The 14,704-nt window shown below is 44.5% G+C and overlaps 1 protein-coding gene and 1 pseudogene across 2 annotated transcripts in view; one reads left to right on the top strand and one right to left on the bottom strand.

Annotated features, from left to right (window-relative positions):
* Nucleotides 1-14,704, bottom strand: part of CLYBL (citramalyl-CoA lyase) — a 2,027,539-nt gene that overhangs the window by 1,310,471 nt on the left and 702,364 nt on the right. The window lies entirely within an intron of this gene.
* On the top strand, nt 1,334-3,769 carry LOC146805114 (uncharacterized; annotated as a pseudogene).

Below are 14,704 nucleotides of genomic sequence, written 5' to 3'. Positions count from 1 at the left end.
TCCTCCGGACTGTAAAATTCTTGATCGTCCTCATCAAGGTCTAGTATATACTGTGGTACTTTAAATTTTGGACCCGTGTTATAAACATCGTCGTATCATGACGATTTTGGTATCAGCAGACCGCAAATGATTAGGATACTATGCATGAGCATTTTCGCCATGTTCGGGTGAAGAAATCACCCTGAAATCATAGTTTCCGTTCTCATCCCTCGGGTTCCATTTTAGAACGACAGCCATTTTGTGATTGTCCTCACATAGGCCCAGAACTAAAGCCAAGCATGGGTCTGAAGGACACGCACACCTTCGTCGACTTTTCGGTGACCTGGGCAAGCTGACTCCACTGCCCAAAGCCAAACCTGTTCGACCAGTTCCTTTCCCAGGGGTCGAGCGAGATTAGTATCAAGGCCCAACATATCGTAAAACCCTTTGATCACACACAAACCATGGTTAATCTTCTACACACCTGTCCCTGTTTCCTTCTTTATTACTTGCTTTACGAGGAGGAGGTGCCCGTTTATATTGAGGGTCTGTCGATATCTGATGGAAGCAATAAGCCTTGCCGGGTAATTGATTAAGGGCTGGACAATGGGCTTGTCATCATGACTTTGCTTTTTCTTTGTAGTGGAAATATGTGAATGGTTTACTGTAAAATAAGGAATGTTTGCCTGAAGCATAATATTTTGTATAAAAGAGAAGGCCCGCTTTGTAAGTTGGAGCAGTCTCCTGAGAATATACACCGTGTTGTACTTCTAGGATATCTGTTACTGGCTGCAGCCAATAAATTCGATCTTTGACTTCACCTAGAAGACTCTGTGTTTCTGTAGTCTGAAACAGGAAGAACTCGAAGTCTTTGGGTGTGTCCCCTGGCACCGCTGGGTTCCGAAAAACCCAGTACTTCAGTTGGCGCCCAACGTTGGGCGATTTCAGCGGTACCGGTCCAAGCCAGAGGTTCGTGAGGAGCTTCGTGTGAAAATTCTGGAGGAAGGCCGCCACTTCATCGACCCCTGCATGTCGACGTGGGCCGAAAGTCTTTGCTGCGAGGTTCCCCGCTTCCCAACGGCTACGAAGGACTGCTGCCCTGACTATCGCCCTGTTTTGGACCCTTGATGATTTGGTAGAGCGAAACGATAGATGACTCTTCTGGTGACGTCATCGATACCTCAGTTAAGTATAAGTGGAGCGTCTCCCAGTCCTTAGTTTTGTTCTTAGTTTGGTATCCCCTTGGGATCTTTGATTTGGAACTTGCAAGTACCAAAGCCGAGGGACTCGTGTATTCACGAGACTATCGTATTCGATAATCCTTTGAAGTTTGAAGCTAGTCTAGAGAGCGAAGATGCCTGGTCTTAGCAGACTTGGAAATTTGTTTTGTCTTGGTTGTAATAGGGATTCCCGATTGGAGGACTCGTGTCCGGTTCCTCCGATTGGAACTCCAACTTATGAATTATATGTGAAACATGGCATAGGCCCCCTCGCATATAATGAAGTATGGATCCGATACACCAGGAAAGATGGTGTTTTAAAGTGGCCCCAAAATGGTAGTTTTGACACAGAGATTCTGGATAATTTGGAGGTTAAACTTTTTAAGAAGAAAGCCCAGCCGGCGATGTTTGACTCTTTCCGCCTATGGCGTAAGGAAGCCAAACAGAAGGAAATTAAATTAGTGAAAAGAAATAAGAGAGAAAAGGGTATTACGGTAATGCAAGCTGCTATGCAGTTTAAAGATAATGAAGAAGAACAGATGAGTGAGCAGTTGCACAGGCAACGTAACATGGTGATCGATAAGTGTTATCCAGTTTTGCCGCTTCTTCAGCAAGATGCGTCAAAAGAAATGGAGAAAGACCCTTTAATGTCACACTTGTTGAATTCACCACCCCCTTATGTGCAGAGTGCTACAGCACCACCGCAACCTTTAGTTGTGCAACCCCCAAATATTGTGCCTCAAGTTCTTCCACAACCACCAGCTCCTCTTCAGCTGTCTCCTACTCCTATGGTGCAGCCCCCTCAAGGGCCGCCGACTTTGCTGTCTACTCCACCTGTACTTCCTAGGACTTTGCCTATGGAACCAACCGACTCTTCTGGTGGTGTTCCCGATACTGCCTCTGCGTCTGCATCTGCATTTGCCTTGTTTCCCTCTGTTTTTCCTCCCGTTCTTTTGTCAACTTCTCCTTCTATGCGACAGAGAATGACTGCTACTGTTGCTAGCCTTATATCTCCTCTCTTCGGGTCCACTAGTGTGACCCCTGATTCAAGACGTAAGAAGACACTTAGTCAACTGCCTAATTCTCGAGAGAAAGAAATGTTTGACCGAAAAGCGCGTAGATGGGTTATCTACCCTTCACGGTATGATGTGGGTTCTATTATGGATGCCTTCCGTCAATGGGAAGCACCGAAACAGAGATACGTTTTTGAAAAGATGTGTGTTTTCCTTTGTGAGGAATTGGAGGATAATGATTTGGAAGCGAATCCACAGGAGTTATGCCGTGTACGATTTGAATTTGAAAAGGGCACAATTGTGGGTCCCGATGTTAAGAAAGCGGTTGCGACATTGTTGTATTTTAGGATTGAGGGTCCTTCTAAGTCATTGTTTGAACATGACCCATCTGATAAAAAGGTAAGACAATACCCTATGAGAGAAGTCCCTCCGGTATGGAAGGACGCGGTTGCGGCTGATGCCGCTCAAGGTATTGTTGCTATGCCAGCTCATTTCCAGCGTGTTTGGGTACATGTTCCTTGGAAGTGATCTGAAGTTTTAGCCCTTAAGCAGACTTTGCCTGACCCCCGTAAAAATCCTGCAGGATATTATAAGGAATTAGCACAGACTGCAGACTCATGTGTTATGAATTTAGCCGACATAGACATGTTATTTGGGAATGTTGTTCCACAGCCTTTGTGGGGAGTGATTCGCAATACAGATCACGCGCAAGAGCTAGGAGACTCATGGGCTAACATTAGTGCTGAAAATGATAGACAAGTAGGTGGTGCCAAGCCTGAGCCTTTGGTAGCGGAACTTCCTGCTAGGATCATTACTTACATGAAGACTTTAATGCCTGCGATGCGTGTGAATTGGGATAAATTGTCTGCGTGTAAGCAGAAGAAAGATGAAACTGTGTCTGATTTCTTCACTAGATTTGAGGAAACGTTTATCGACCACAGTGGTCAAGATATGAGTACAGAAGGTGGTCAACGGTTGTTTGTTGACAAGTTTGTGCACAATTTGCTTCCCGAGCTGTGTAAGAAATTGAAAGATTCAGAGAGTTCTTGGGCCGTTTCCTCTTCAGCGCAAATATTGGCTACTGCACAGTATTACGAAAATAGGGATAAAGATGAGAAGGATAGAGCAGACAAGAAAACTAAAGAACTAAAGACGAAGGTTCTTTTACAACAGGCTTACCCGCCGCGTGGTGGTCAAAGTAACTATCAACAACCTCAGCAGTTTCAGAGAAACTCGCAAAGGTTCGAGTATTCTCAACGACGTGTTCCGGTAGGTCCCAATCAGTGTTCATATTGTAAAGAAGAGGGTCATTTCAAGTATAGTTGTCCTATTTTGTTACAGCGTACAAATGGTGCTTCTGGCGCAAGAGGTCGAGGTGTTCAACAGGCTCCTAGAGGTAGAGGACGTGGAAGTGTTCCCCAGAACGCTCGTCCCCTTCCATCTCAGAATTCAATGAATAGTTACGACCAGCAAAATAATGCGTCTGGTAGGACGGCTCAGTACTATGCTGACGATTATTTTGCGGAAGATAAGAATATGGAAGGTAATGATTGCTAGGGCAGCCATAGACAAAGAGAGGGAGTTGTTTCAGTTCCAGTAGATCAAGGTGGACCGTATGTTAAGGTGACTACATCAGGTGTGTCAGAACCTTTTCTGTTGGATACTGGTGCTGCAAAGAGTTCTATTATGCAATCAAAACTCCCTGGCGCACCTTTGTCTGGCAAGATGAATGTTTCAGTAGGTTTTTCTGGCGGCCCGGTTAGGAATCCGATCTCTAGTCCTATGTCCCTTTCTGTTGGACCGTGTGAATTGGAAGCACCCCTTATCCTGACAACAGGTTGCGGTGAAAACCTGTTGGGATTGGATTTGTTGAAAAGATTGTATGCGACATTATATTGTTCTCCTTCGGGAGTACAACTTACACTGGGTAGGAAAGTGACCTCTCCAATATATTTGTCGAAGGATAAACACCCAACCGAATTGTCGTTTCTTCCTGATACTCTTTGGGCTACTGGTCCTAACGATGTGGGTCTTTTGGAAATACCGCCATATGTTGTGACATTGAAAACAGATGTTAAATTGCCACGCATTCCCCAATACAAGATCTCTAGTGAAGGTGAAAAGGCGTTGCTAGCAATCATTTATGATTTAATTGAAAAAGATGTAATTGAAGAGACAAGAGGCAACGTTTGCAATAGTCCTGTTCTGCCTGTTTTGAAACGTACTGACCCTTCTCAGCCACCTGTTTACAGATTCGTGATTGATCTTAGAGAGGTTAATAAAATAGTTGTGCCACAGTTTCCAGTTGTTCCTGATATCACTGCCCTATTGACTATGATTCCAGCTTCCGCCACTTGGTTCTCGGTGATTGACTTGAAGAATGCTTTCTTCAGCATCCCGATCGCCGAGGAGAGCAGAGATATTTTTGGTTTCAGTCTAGGAGGTCGAAGCTTCCGCTTCAAACGCGCTCCTCAAGGCTACTGTGAAAGTCCGTCAATATATAGTCAGGCTTTAAAAACACAGCTTGATGAAATTGTTTTACCTCATGGCGCTACCCTCATACAGTACGTCAATGATCTACTAATAGCCACAGATACTGAAGAAATTTGTAAAGAAGCCACCTTGTCATTGTTGCGTCATTTGTCTGATTTGCATCACAAAGTGTCTCTTTCAAAACTACAATATTGTCGATAAGAAGTGACCTACTTAGGTCATCTCTTATCGAAGGAGGGAAGGAAACTGACCCCAGAAAGAATTCAGGCAATTGTAAAATTGAGTGTGCCAAAAACACAGAGAGAAGTACGTGCTTTCTTGGGCATTACATCATACTGTAGGCAGTGGATACCGAATTTCTCTTTGCTGGCCAAGCCTTTGGTAGCATTAACCTGTAAAGATACACCGAATCCCGTTCCATGGTCTGAAGATTGTCAGAAAAGTTTTTCCGAATTGCGTAATGCATTGTGTTAAGCTCCTGTGTTGGGTACCCTCGACTACAGTAAGCCTTTTACACTGTATGTCCATGAGAAAGAAGGTTGTGCATTATCAGTGCTGACACAGTCTTTTGGGGACAAGCAGCGTCCATGCGCGTATTTTTCGTCGACTTTGGATCCGGTAGCTAAAGCATTGCCAAGTTGTTTGAGAGCCACAGCGGCAGCAGCTGTTTCTATTCGACAGTCTGCTGGATTAGTAATGAATAACATGTTGATTTTGATGGTTCCACATGCAGTGGACACGTTGTTACACAGGACCAAGACACAGCACTTAACCAGCGCTCGATTGTCAGGTTACGAGTTGACACTGTTAGCGAGTCATGTGCACATAAAGAGGTGCAATACGTTAAATCCAGCCACGTTATTGCCGATTCCAGTAGAGACAGATGATGTTGAACAGCATGATTGTTTTCTTAGGACAGAAGAAGAAACGAAAGGGAGAGTAGATCTTAAAGATACTCCTCTTGTAGAGTGTGATGGTACCTTATGGGTGGATAGTTCATGCTTCAAGCTTCCGAATGGTGATACGACTGCAGCATATGCTGTCACGACTTTGCATACGATTGTTGAAACTGCACGTATACCACATAATTCAGCTCAAGCAGCTGAGTTGATTGCACTTACGAGAGCGTGTGTGTTGTCGAAAGGAATGAAAGTAACCATATATACTGATAGTCAGTATGCGTTTGGTGTGGCTCATCGTTTTGGACGATTGTGGAAAGAACGTGGGTTCCTGACTTCACATGGAACTAAAATACAGCATGGTCAGTTGGTGAATGAGCTTCTTGAGTCACTGACCTTGCCACTACAAGTCGCGATTGTGAAATGCAGTGCACACAAGAAGGTTACCGATGATGTTGGTCGTGGTAATGCATTTGCTGACGAAATCGCTAAAGAAACAGCAAAGGATGTGAAGAATCAAATGTATGTTGTGGGCCCTGCAAGATGGGTTGGTGATGTTGGAATGTGTGAAGACACGATAGAGAATGTGAAGTCCCTTCAAGCCGAAGCTTCAGAGAAAGAATTGAGTATGTGGAGAGAAAGCAAGGGTAAATTGGACTCGAATGGTTGTTGGATTGACTTATCAGAGCATCAGCGATGGTTGTTGCCTGATGCGTATGTACTTCCAGTGGTTACGATGGCACATGGAATGGCTCATATCAGTGTGAAAGGGATTTGTAAGTTGTTGGCTCCAGTATGGCAAAATGCTGGAATTCCTAAATGTGCAGAGAATGTGGTCAGAAATTGCATGGTGTGTCTGAAATACAATCCTGGTAGGGGAACCCCAACTCCAGCTGGTCATTTCGCGCCTCCAACGTATCCGTTCGAGGTTTTGCAGCTAGATTTTATCCACATGGAAAGGTGCAACAATTTGAAATACGTACTCGTTGTTGTTTGTGCCTTTTCAAGATGGGTAGAAGCATATCCCTTAAAAGACAACACTGCCTTATCCACAGCTAAAGCCCTTGTCAAAGAATTCTTCCCCAGATTTGGAATGCCGAGAATGGTCTGGAGTGATAATGGGAGTGAATTTGTGGGTCGTGTGATGAAGAAAGTATGTGAAGGGTTAGGTATTCAGCAGAAGTTTCAAGCTGCAAATCACCCCCAATCAGCTGGACTAGTAGAGTGTTATAATGGCACTTTAAAATTGAAGCTGGCCAAGATTCAAGCGAGCTCTGGTCTTAAATGGCCTGACGCTCTGCCTTTAGCACTCCTATCAACGAGAATGACTGTGCATTCGCGAGTGGGACTTAGTCCTTATGAAATTGTGTTCGGCCGCCCGGCCAACATATGGGGAGTGCCAAGGCCGACAAAATTCAGTGAGATCGAACACCCCGTATTACTTGATTATCTGTATGAATTGACGGCTAAATTGCGTGTTTTACACCAACAGGTGCATGATACTCTGCCTCAGGTCTCTGAAACTCCAGGACATCCTATCAATCCTGGATCATGGGTGCTGGTCAAAAACTTCAAGAGGACAAAGAATGATGAGCCCCGTTGGACCGGCCCCCACCTCGTTCTTCTTTCAACGAGGTCAGCTGTTCGAGTAAAAGGGAAAAAGAACTGGATTCACGGCGTACACTGCAAGAGGGTCCCTTTGCCTCTACCATACGACGGGTGGGTCCAGGAGGGAATTGCTGACTCCGAAACTGAGATTGTGCCTCGTTTTCTGCCTTTTAGCAATGCACATGTAAAAGGAACAATTTCTGAGAAAGAAAGTGACGACATTCTGCAAGAAGCTGTGCCACCGTCAATTCGATTAGACACTACAGAGCCTGAACTCTTGTTCCAAGATCAGACAGTATCTGGAAAGAATCGCTATAATCTGAGGTCGAGAACTATGGACAAATACAATTCTTTTTTTCTTTGCTATTTTTGAAAGTGCAGCTCTCTCATCTGAGAAACTTGCTTATTTTTGTGTTTTTTTCGAACCGCCATCCGGGTTCAGCTGCAGGGTCATGGTTGCCCAAGTCTTTGGAGTGCAGCTGAAGACGTTAGGTCGACAGTTCTGGTCGGTCTAAGGGAGTTGCCCTGGACTGACAGAAGCATTCCTTAGCATAGAACACCCTACCACCACGAGCAGCAATTAGAGAGGATGGAGTTTTTCGAGAATGAGAGACCTGCCAAACAGATGAACTTTAAAGCCAGAATGTGTACAATGATGACAAAGAAACGATTTTTGATGATATGTATTTTCATGTTGCTTAGTATAATGACGTTTTTAATAGGATATGTTTTATTCTCTTTTCAAGTGACATTTGCACCCACTGCACAGCCCATACCTCCTTCTACTGTTTCCTCGCATTCCTTTCACCCCCTGCCTGAACACGAATCTGCTAGAAGATTAGAATTCGTCAATAATTCATTCATTCAGCTTTTACACCAACACCAATTAGTAGTTAACACAACTAACTGTTGGGTGTGTGGTCTTATGCCGCATACTACTGATAAAGGTATCCCTTATCTAGTCCTACCTTTCAGCCATAATGGTTCTGTGTGGGCATATAGAACGATATTCATATGCGCTCATGAAGCCAACCCCCTACGTTCTGTGAAAGATAATGCTAAGAATAGTGCTCTAGTTAAGGGTATAGTAAATATGATTAAGGAAGACATTTCCTATGAGACGATCCCGAGAGATGAGACACTAGCATATATTGGATGGAACATAACAGGATATGGAGCTGCTCTGAGTGAGAACCAGCGAGAAAGGCGATCCTCCCCGATTTGGTTTGTACCCCATCAGGGTCACCTATGTCTGCAAGGTAATGGCAAGAATCCCAGAGCTCAGTTAGGGAGAAGTATCTGCACTGAGACATATGTCTTTACATCTCAGACTTCCCCTTCGTTCTTAGCAGCTAAGGGTACCTATTTCATCTGCCATAATAGAGCCTATACATGGTTGCCCCCTGACTTCTCGGGCACATGTTTTGTTTCGTTCCTGTTGCCTCCCACCTACACGGCCGCGGCAGATTACTATAAGACAAGGATAGTTAGAGGTGTCATCAGTCAAGATGACACTGCAGGACAAGAGTTTGGAGGTTTCGTGAAGAGTTCTCTGCCGTTTTGGGGTCCTATGGTTAACAGCAGGAACATAAGGCAATTGACAAGGGTGGTTGAATCCACGGTAGTGGAAACCGCCGGTGCCCTTAGTAATTTGACTGCTGAGCTCCAGTTGGATCGCCTTATGACTCTTCAGAACAGGGTCGCATTAGACGTCATACTTGCAGACCGAGGTGGGGTATGTACAGTGATCCAATCAAGTTGCTGTGTTTTCATTCCAGATAACGCTCCGACAGTTTACCAGGCCATTTCCAAACTGCATAAGATCTCCGAATCTATCCACGAGGATAAAGGAGATTGGTCATTGATGGGGTGGTTCTGGGAACTGATATCCACCTGGGGATGGAAAATTCTGATATTCATTGGGATGATCTTAGCCATTCTTTTCCTGTTCTGTCTGTGTATACAGTGTGCTCCTGCAATATGTGGCCTCTGTGCTACATCGTGTGTAAGGAAACCTGTATCAAGGGACGAGCTAAGTAATAGGATGATGCTACAGCAACACCTCAATGACTTTATGAATATAGACCTGGATTCAGACCTGGACTCAGACTGGCGTGAGTATAGGTTAATTGCCTATGTAAGGGCAAAAGGAGGGTCTGTGGTACTTTAAACTTTGGACCCGTGTTATAAACATCGTCGTATCATGACAATTTGGGTATCAGCAGACCGCAAATGATTAGGATACTATGCATGAGCATTTTCGCCATGTTCGGGTGAAGAAATCACCCTGAAATCATAGTTTCCGTTCTCATCCCTCGGGTTCCATTTTAGAACGACAGCCATTTTGTGATTGCCCTCACATAGGCCCAGAACTAAAGCCAAGCATGGGTCTGAAAGACACGCACACCTTCGTCGACTTTTCGGTGACCTGGGCAAGCTGACTCCACTGCCCGAAGCCAAACCTGTTCGACCAGTTCATTTCCCAGGGGTCGAGCGAGATTAGTATCAAGGCCCAACATATCGTAAAACCCTTTGATCACACACAAACCATGGTTAATCTTCTACACACCTGTCCCTGTTTCCTTCTTTATGACTTGCTTTACGAGGAGGAGGTGCCCGTTTATATTGAGGGTCTGTCGATATCTGATGGAAGCAATAAGCCTTGCCGGGTAATTGATTAAGGGCTGGACAATGGGCTTGTCATCATGACTTTGCTTTTTCTTTGTAGTGGAAATATGTGAATGGTTTACTGTAAAATAAGGAATGTTTGCCTGAAGCATAATATTTTGTATAAAAGAGAAGGCCGGCTTTGTAAGTTGGAGCAGTCTCCTGAGAATATACACCGTGTTGTACTTCTAGGATATCTGTTACTGGCTGCAGCCAATAAATTCGATCTTTGACTTCACCTAGAAGACTCTGTGTTTCTGTAGTCTGAAACAGGAAGAACTCGAAGTCTTTGGGTGTGTCCCCTGGCACCGCTGGATTCCGAAAAACCCAGTACTTCAATACTCATCAGGAATATCTGAGGACTCGTCATCATTAAACTCGTTGTCTTCCATATTGTAGTGAGCACTGTGATATTTTGTGCTGCTAGGGACACCCAGATGTTTTGTGCCACCAAGGACACCCAAATAAGTTGTGCCCCTAGGGACACCCAGTGAGTTCGAGGTGCGGTGACCTCCATTAGTAGTTGAGGTGCTAAGACCTTCCAGATTCGATGAGGTGCTAGGACCTCCCATAGGTCTAGGTATACATGTACAAAACAGTACTTAATACTAATGCAATATACAATACAGTAATTAATACTCTTGAGGGAAAATGACGGTGGGGATTAGGAAGGGCAGAAGGCTGGATGTACGTAAGAGGGGTTGAGGCTATGGAAAAGGAGTGGAGAGGGATATCTCCATAAACTGGAGATTGGTATAGAGGCAGGGGTGGGGTTAAGCCACAAGAAGGATATCTAAAGACAAAAGGATAGAGGTAATTACAGGTAGATGGTAATAGTAAAGTCAACTTATCTGCTTGGAGCCGCATTTAAAGGGGGCAGATTGTTGATGGCTCATGCCTATTATGTGTTGCTAATGTTCTGTTCTGGAACCTTTTAATATTGTGATGTATGCGGCTGCTTGGACTGCATTAAAAGAATAATGCATAATGTAGCCTCCGTTCTGTGGAAATATGGATTTTTCCGATCAGTTATGTCCCCTATCTTGGACCCCAACGGTTTCATGTATGAATCACAAGTACATGTATGTTCCCTCCAGTTCCAGTTATGAAGACGCAAACACATGTGCGTCCACCGTCAACATGTCCTCTGTCAGATCCGCCATGAATAGGCCGGATATTCCATTCCTAAGTATGAAAGGCCACCGGCTTTATATGGTTCACTTATGCCATTTTACAGTCCAGGCAAGTAGGCCCTGATTCTGTCATCAAGCTTTTCTTGCCTTCTGCCTCTGAAAGCTCCAGTCTGAGCCTGCATCTGTGACCATGAATTTTGTCTCATTCCCTGCGCAGCTCACGATGCCTGACATCAGCCTGTTGCCTGCCAAAAACTGTATTTCACCTTCGAAATTATCTGCTCCGCTCCCTGCCCAATGCATTCCTGTCTAGTAGTTTAAGTAAACATTCTTCCAGTTACCGAGCAAAGGCCCGGCTTCTCTGTCTTTATGCAAGTAATTCATAGCCCTATTATTATGGAAGACTTCTGCCCTCGCATCTAGTGTAGACACTTAGACGCTTGTACACGCACTAACAGTCAGTATAGTCAGTATAGAACAAGATTCTACTCTAAGAGACCTCTCTTTTGGATAACATAGTTCTTTAAACATAAGATGTTAGATATGATTTGGGATTAGGTTGACTTGACCCTCCAGACTTCTGTCGCCATATGTAGAGCTAAATGTCAAGTCCCCTTCACCCCCTAGTTGCACGTCAATCACACGTCATGCTGCTGCGCGCGCATTTCTGCCAAGTATTTCTGCTGACATTGCGAAATTCTTTCATGGAACCACCCTATTATGACATCACACCTGATGACGTTCTTTAGTCACACCCAGTTACGCCTACTTTTGCTACGTATGTATGTTTTATCTACATTATGAATTGTTACGCCTCCTGCATTTGCTTCATTGTAATGCCTATTGTATAAAAGTGATTACTTATCAATAAAGTATGTACTTCACTTCCTGAACCTCCGTGGTGATGGAACTTGGAGTCACCGATTCGAATCGTCCATTGGAATAAAGCCCATTCCGAACCTCTAATACCACGGATTCTGCCTCTTATTTACTGAGCTATTTTTATTATGTTTCTGTATCAAATTAAGTCCCGGTAATTAAATTATTTACCACATGAATGGCGCCCGAACAGGGACACTTTCTCATCTCACGCGCCGGCGGTGCGTTGCAGGCCCGGTCTCCTGCCACAGCTGGACGGACAACAACGCGTACCAGCAGGATTTCCTGTATCTCCCTCCGGTCAAGCGGGGGCGACTGAGGCTGCGATCAACACCCAGACGAGGCGGTGAGAAGTGCGAAGTATCCCGACCAGAGCCTAGCTGAGAGAGCAAGATCCGAGGTACACAGAGGCCCACCAAGTTCCGAAGTTCCGAAGTTCCGAGGTTTCCGATGTTCCGAAGTGTCCGAAGTTTTCGAGTCGAGTCCAGTCCGGTCCAGTTCAGTTCCGTTCCGAGGCCTTCCGTTCCGAGCTACCCGGTGAGTACCATTACTGGGGAGGCGTTCTGACGTGCACATAGGTTGTGCCGGTCAAGACGGGTTTGGGTACACAAATCCGGTCTGCACTGTTTTAGCAGTGTATCTGTACTGTTCAGCAGTATATCTAGTATATCAAGTATATAAATTCAGAAAATTCAGTTAATGCCGAGTATTATGTTTAGTGATTAAGTTTCCTTAGATCGTCATCATCATTGTTGCTCATTTAAATGTTAAATGTTAAATGTGTTAATACGTCCTGCATATTGTGGTGTGAATGACTGTTCATTATTGTGTTTATCGTATTAAGTTTGTTCAAGATCAAGTATCAGATCAGTTCTCAATATGCCGCTCTTTTCGAAATTAAGACAGATCACAACTAGAAAAGGGGTGCTCGAAGAAGCTGTTCCTATCCCTCCTAGGGACACTCCAGGGTACTTCATGTATCATAAACACGGCTTAGACGCTATATTATTTCTTGATTTATGGGTAGACTACACCAAGGAATTACCAGAAAGTCAGAGGTGGCCCGCAGCTGGGACCTGGGATGCAGAGTGCATCATGAAAGTAGAGGAAGAGTTATGGAAAAGGAAAGCCAGACAGTCACAGAAAGACGCCGTTGAGTTATGGCGTAAAGAATCTCATAGACGTACAGAAAAAGCACTCCGACAGGAAGAGAAAAATAAAGAGAATTCAAATAAAGTCCGAGAAAATCTATTAATTGAAGAAGGTACACGAGTGAAATCAGAACAAGTAGATAGACAAAGAAATGCCCTTATGAATGGTATGTATCCCCTCCTGGCCGAGGGATTACCTAAGGCTACTCCGGAGATACCAAAAGACTTGCCACCCCCATTGTTCCCAATAAAAATGCATCCTAAGGGGCATCCTAGAACAGCAGAAGATGTTTTCCTTTCCTCATATTTAGATGACGCAGCTCCCGAGTATGCTAACCCCGCCCCACATAGACCGCCTGCCAGGGAGGTTCAACGCCAAGATCCTGTATCTCTACAGCAACAAATCCTGACACAAGTTCCGGCAAGCACATCTGTTTCCACATCGGTTCCTACAGCTACTTCTATAGCTGTGTCCACACCTATAGTTGCTGTATCGCGTTCAACGAATCCTTTCACGCCCGATACCCCAGATGGGGCTACCGGAGGTGCTACCAACATTTTTTCTACGCCACCCAGAGTAAATAAACTTACCTTTCAAGAATCGGCACATCCACGTACCCCCAAACTCATAAATGCCCGTACGCTTAAGGAACTTCTTGTAGATTGTAGATATGACCCTGTGCCCGGCAAAGAGGACGAAATGATCATGGCATCATTACGTATCAGACGAGCCGCGGTGTATTTAGGGAAGTTACCAGGAATGACTGTGCATCTAGATAATATATACCATTTTGTCCAAACAGGGCGAGATTCTGAATGTATTAACAGAGCTATGGAATACCAGAAAGTGGAGATACAGGGGGAACTGTTACGTTTCCTCATAAATTGTGTGATCAGAAATCAAGACCGACCGGGGGTAGATCCGGAAGCAATGCAAACTCTTACCAGATGGAGCCAGAATATATCAGAAGGGAGACATGATAAGCAAAATTGTATAATAGCCATGTGCCGAAAGATCCGTAGAGAAATAGAACGCCTACACGAAGAGAGATTAGCGGTAGACCAGTTCGAACCAAGCGAGGAGGAAGGATCAGGACTGCCCACAGGACAGTCAGAAACCATAGCCTATGTAGGTAGAGGAAGATCTTGTAATAGTACTAGATGTTTTTCTGACCCGATACGTCCGATATGTTCAGATAATAACAGGAATTTCCAAACACCTATAATAAATATAAGGTCCCCCGAGCATTCGTTCCAAACCGCTGACAAATTACTCCGAGAACGAAGGGGTTATCACCTACTCGATTCTATGGATGAACAAGAATTAGCCAGGTCAGCCGTTCATTGGGTTGACAGTCCCGGAACATATGGTGATGATACAGTAGCACACACATTTTTGAACCTCACCCCAGATGAACAGCGTTTAGCTGGGATTTATATGATTCAACAACTCCTTATACTATATAAAAGCCAACATTCAGATCCTGGTCCCTTACCTGATATATTGACTGAATTACTCACGAATAGATGGAGAGGTTCAGGTACTAAGTTAATTAGAGAAATACTAGAATCAAGAAAGCAGTACATTCTTTTTGTATGCCCAGAACGTGTCTCACTGCCCATCAAGGAAAGAACGACGTATTACATGGACAGACAGAATCC

Source organism: Triturus cristatus, chromosome 8 (assembly GCF_964204655.1).
Source record: "Triturus cristatus chromosome 8, aTriCri1.1, whole genome shotgun sequence".
Lineage (NCBI taxonomy): Eukaryota > Metazoa > Chordata > Amphibia > Caudata > Salamandridae > Triturus > Triturus cristatus.
Note: the sequence above shows the minus strand (reverse complement) of the source record. Positions and strands in the feature narration are given on the sequence as shown.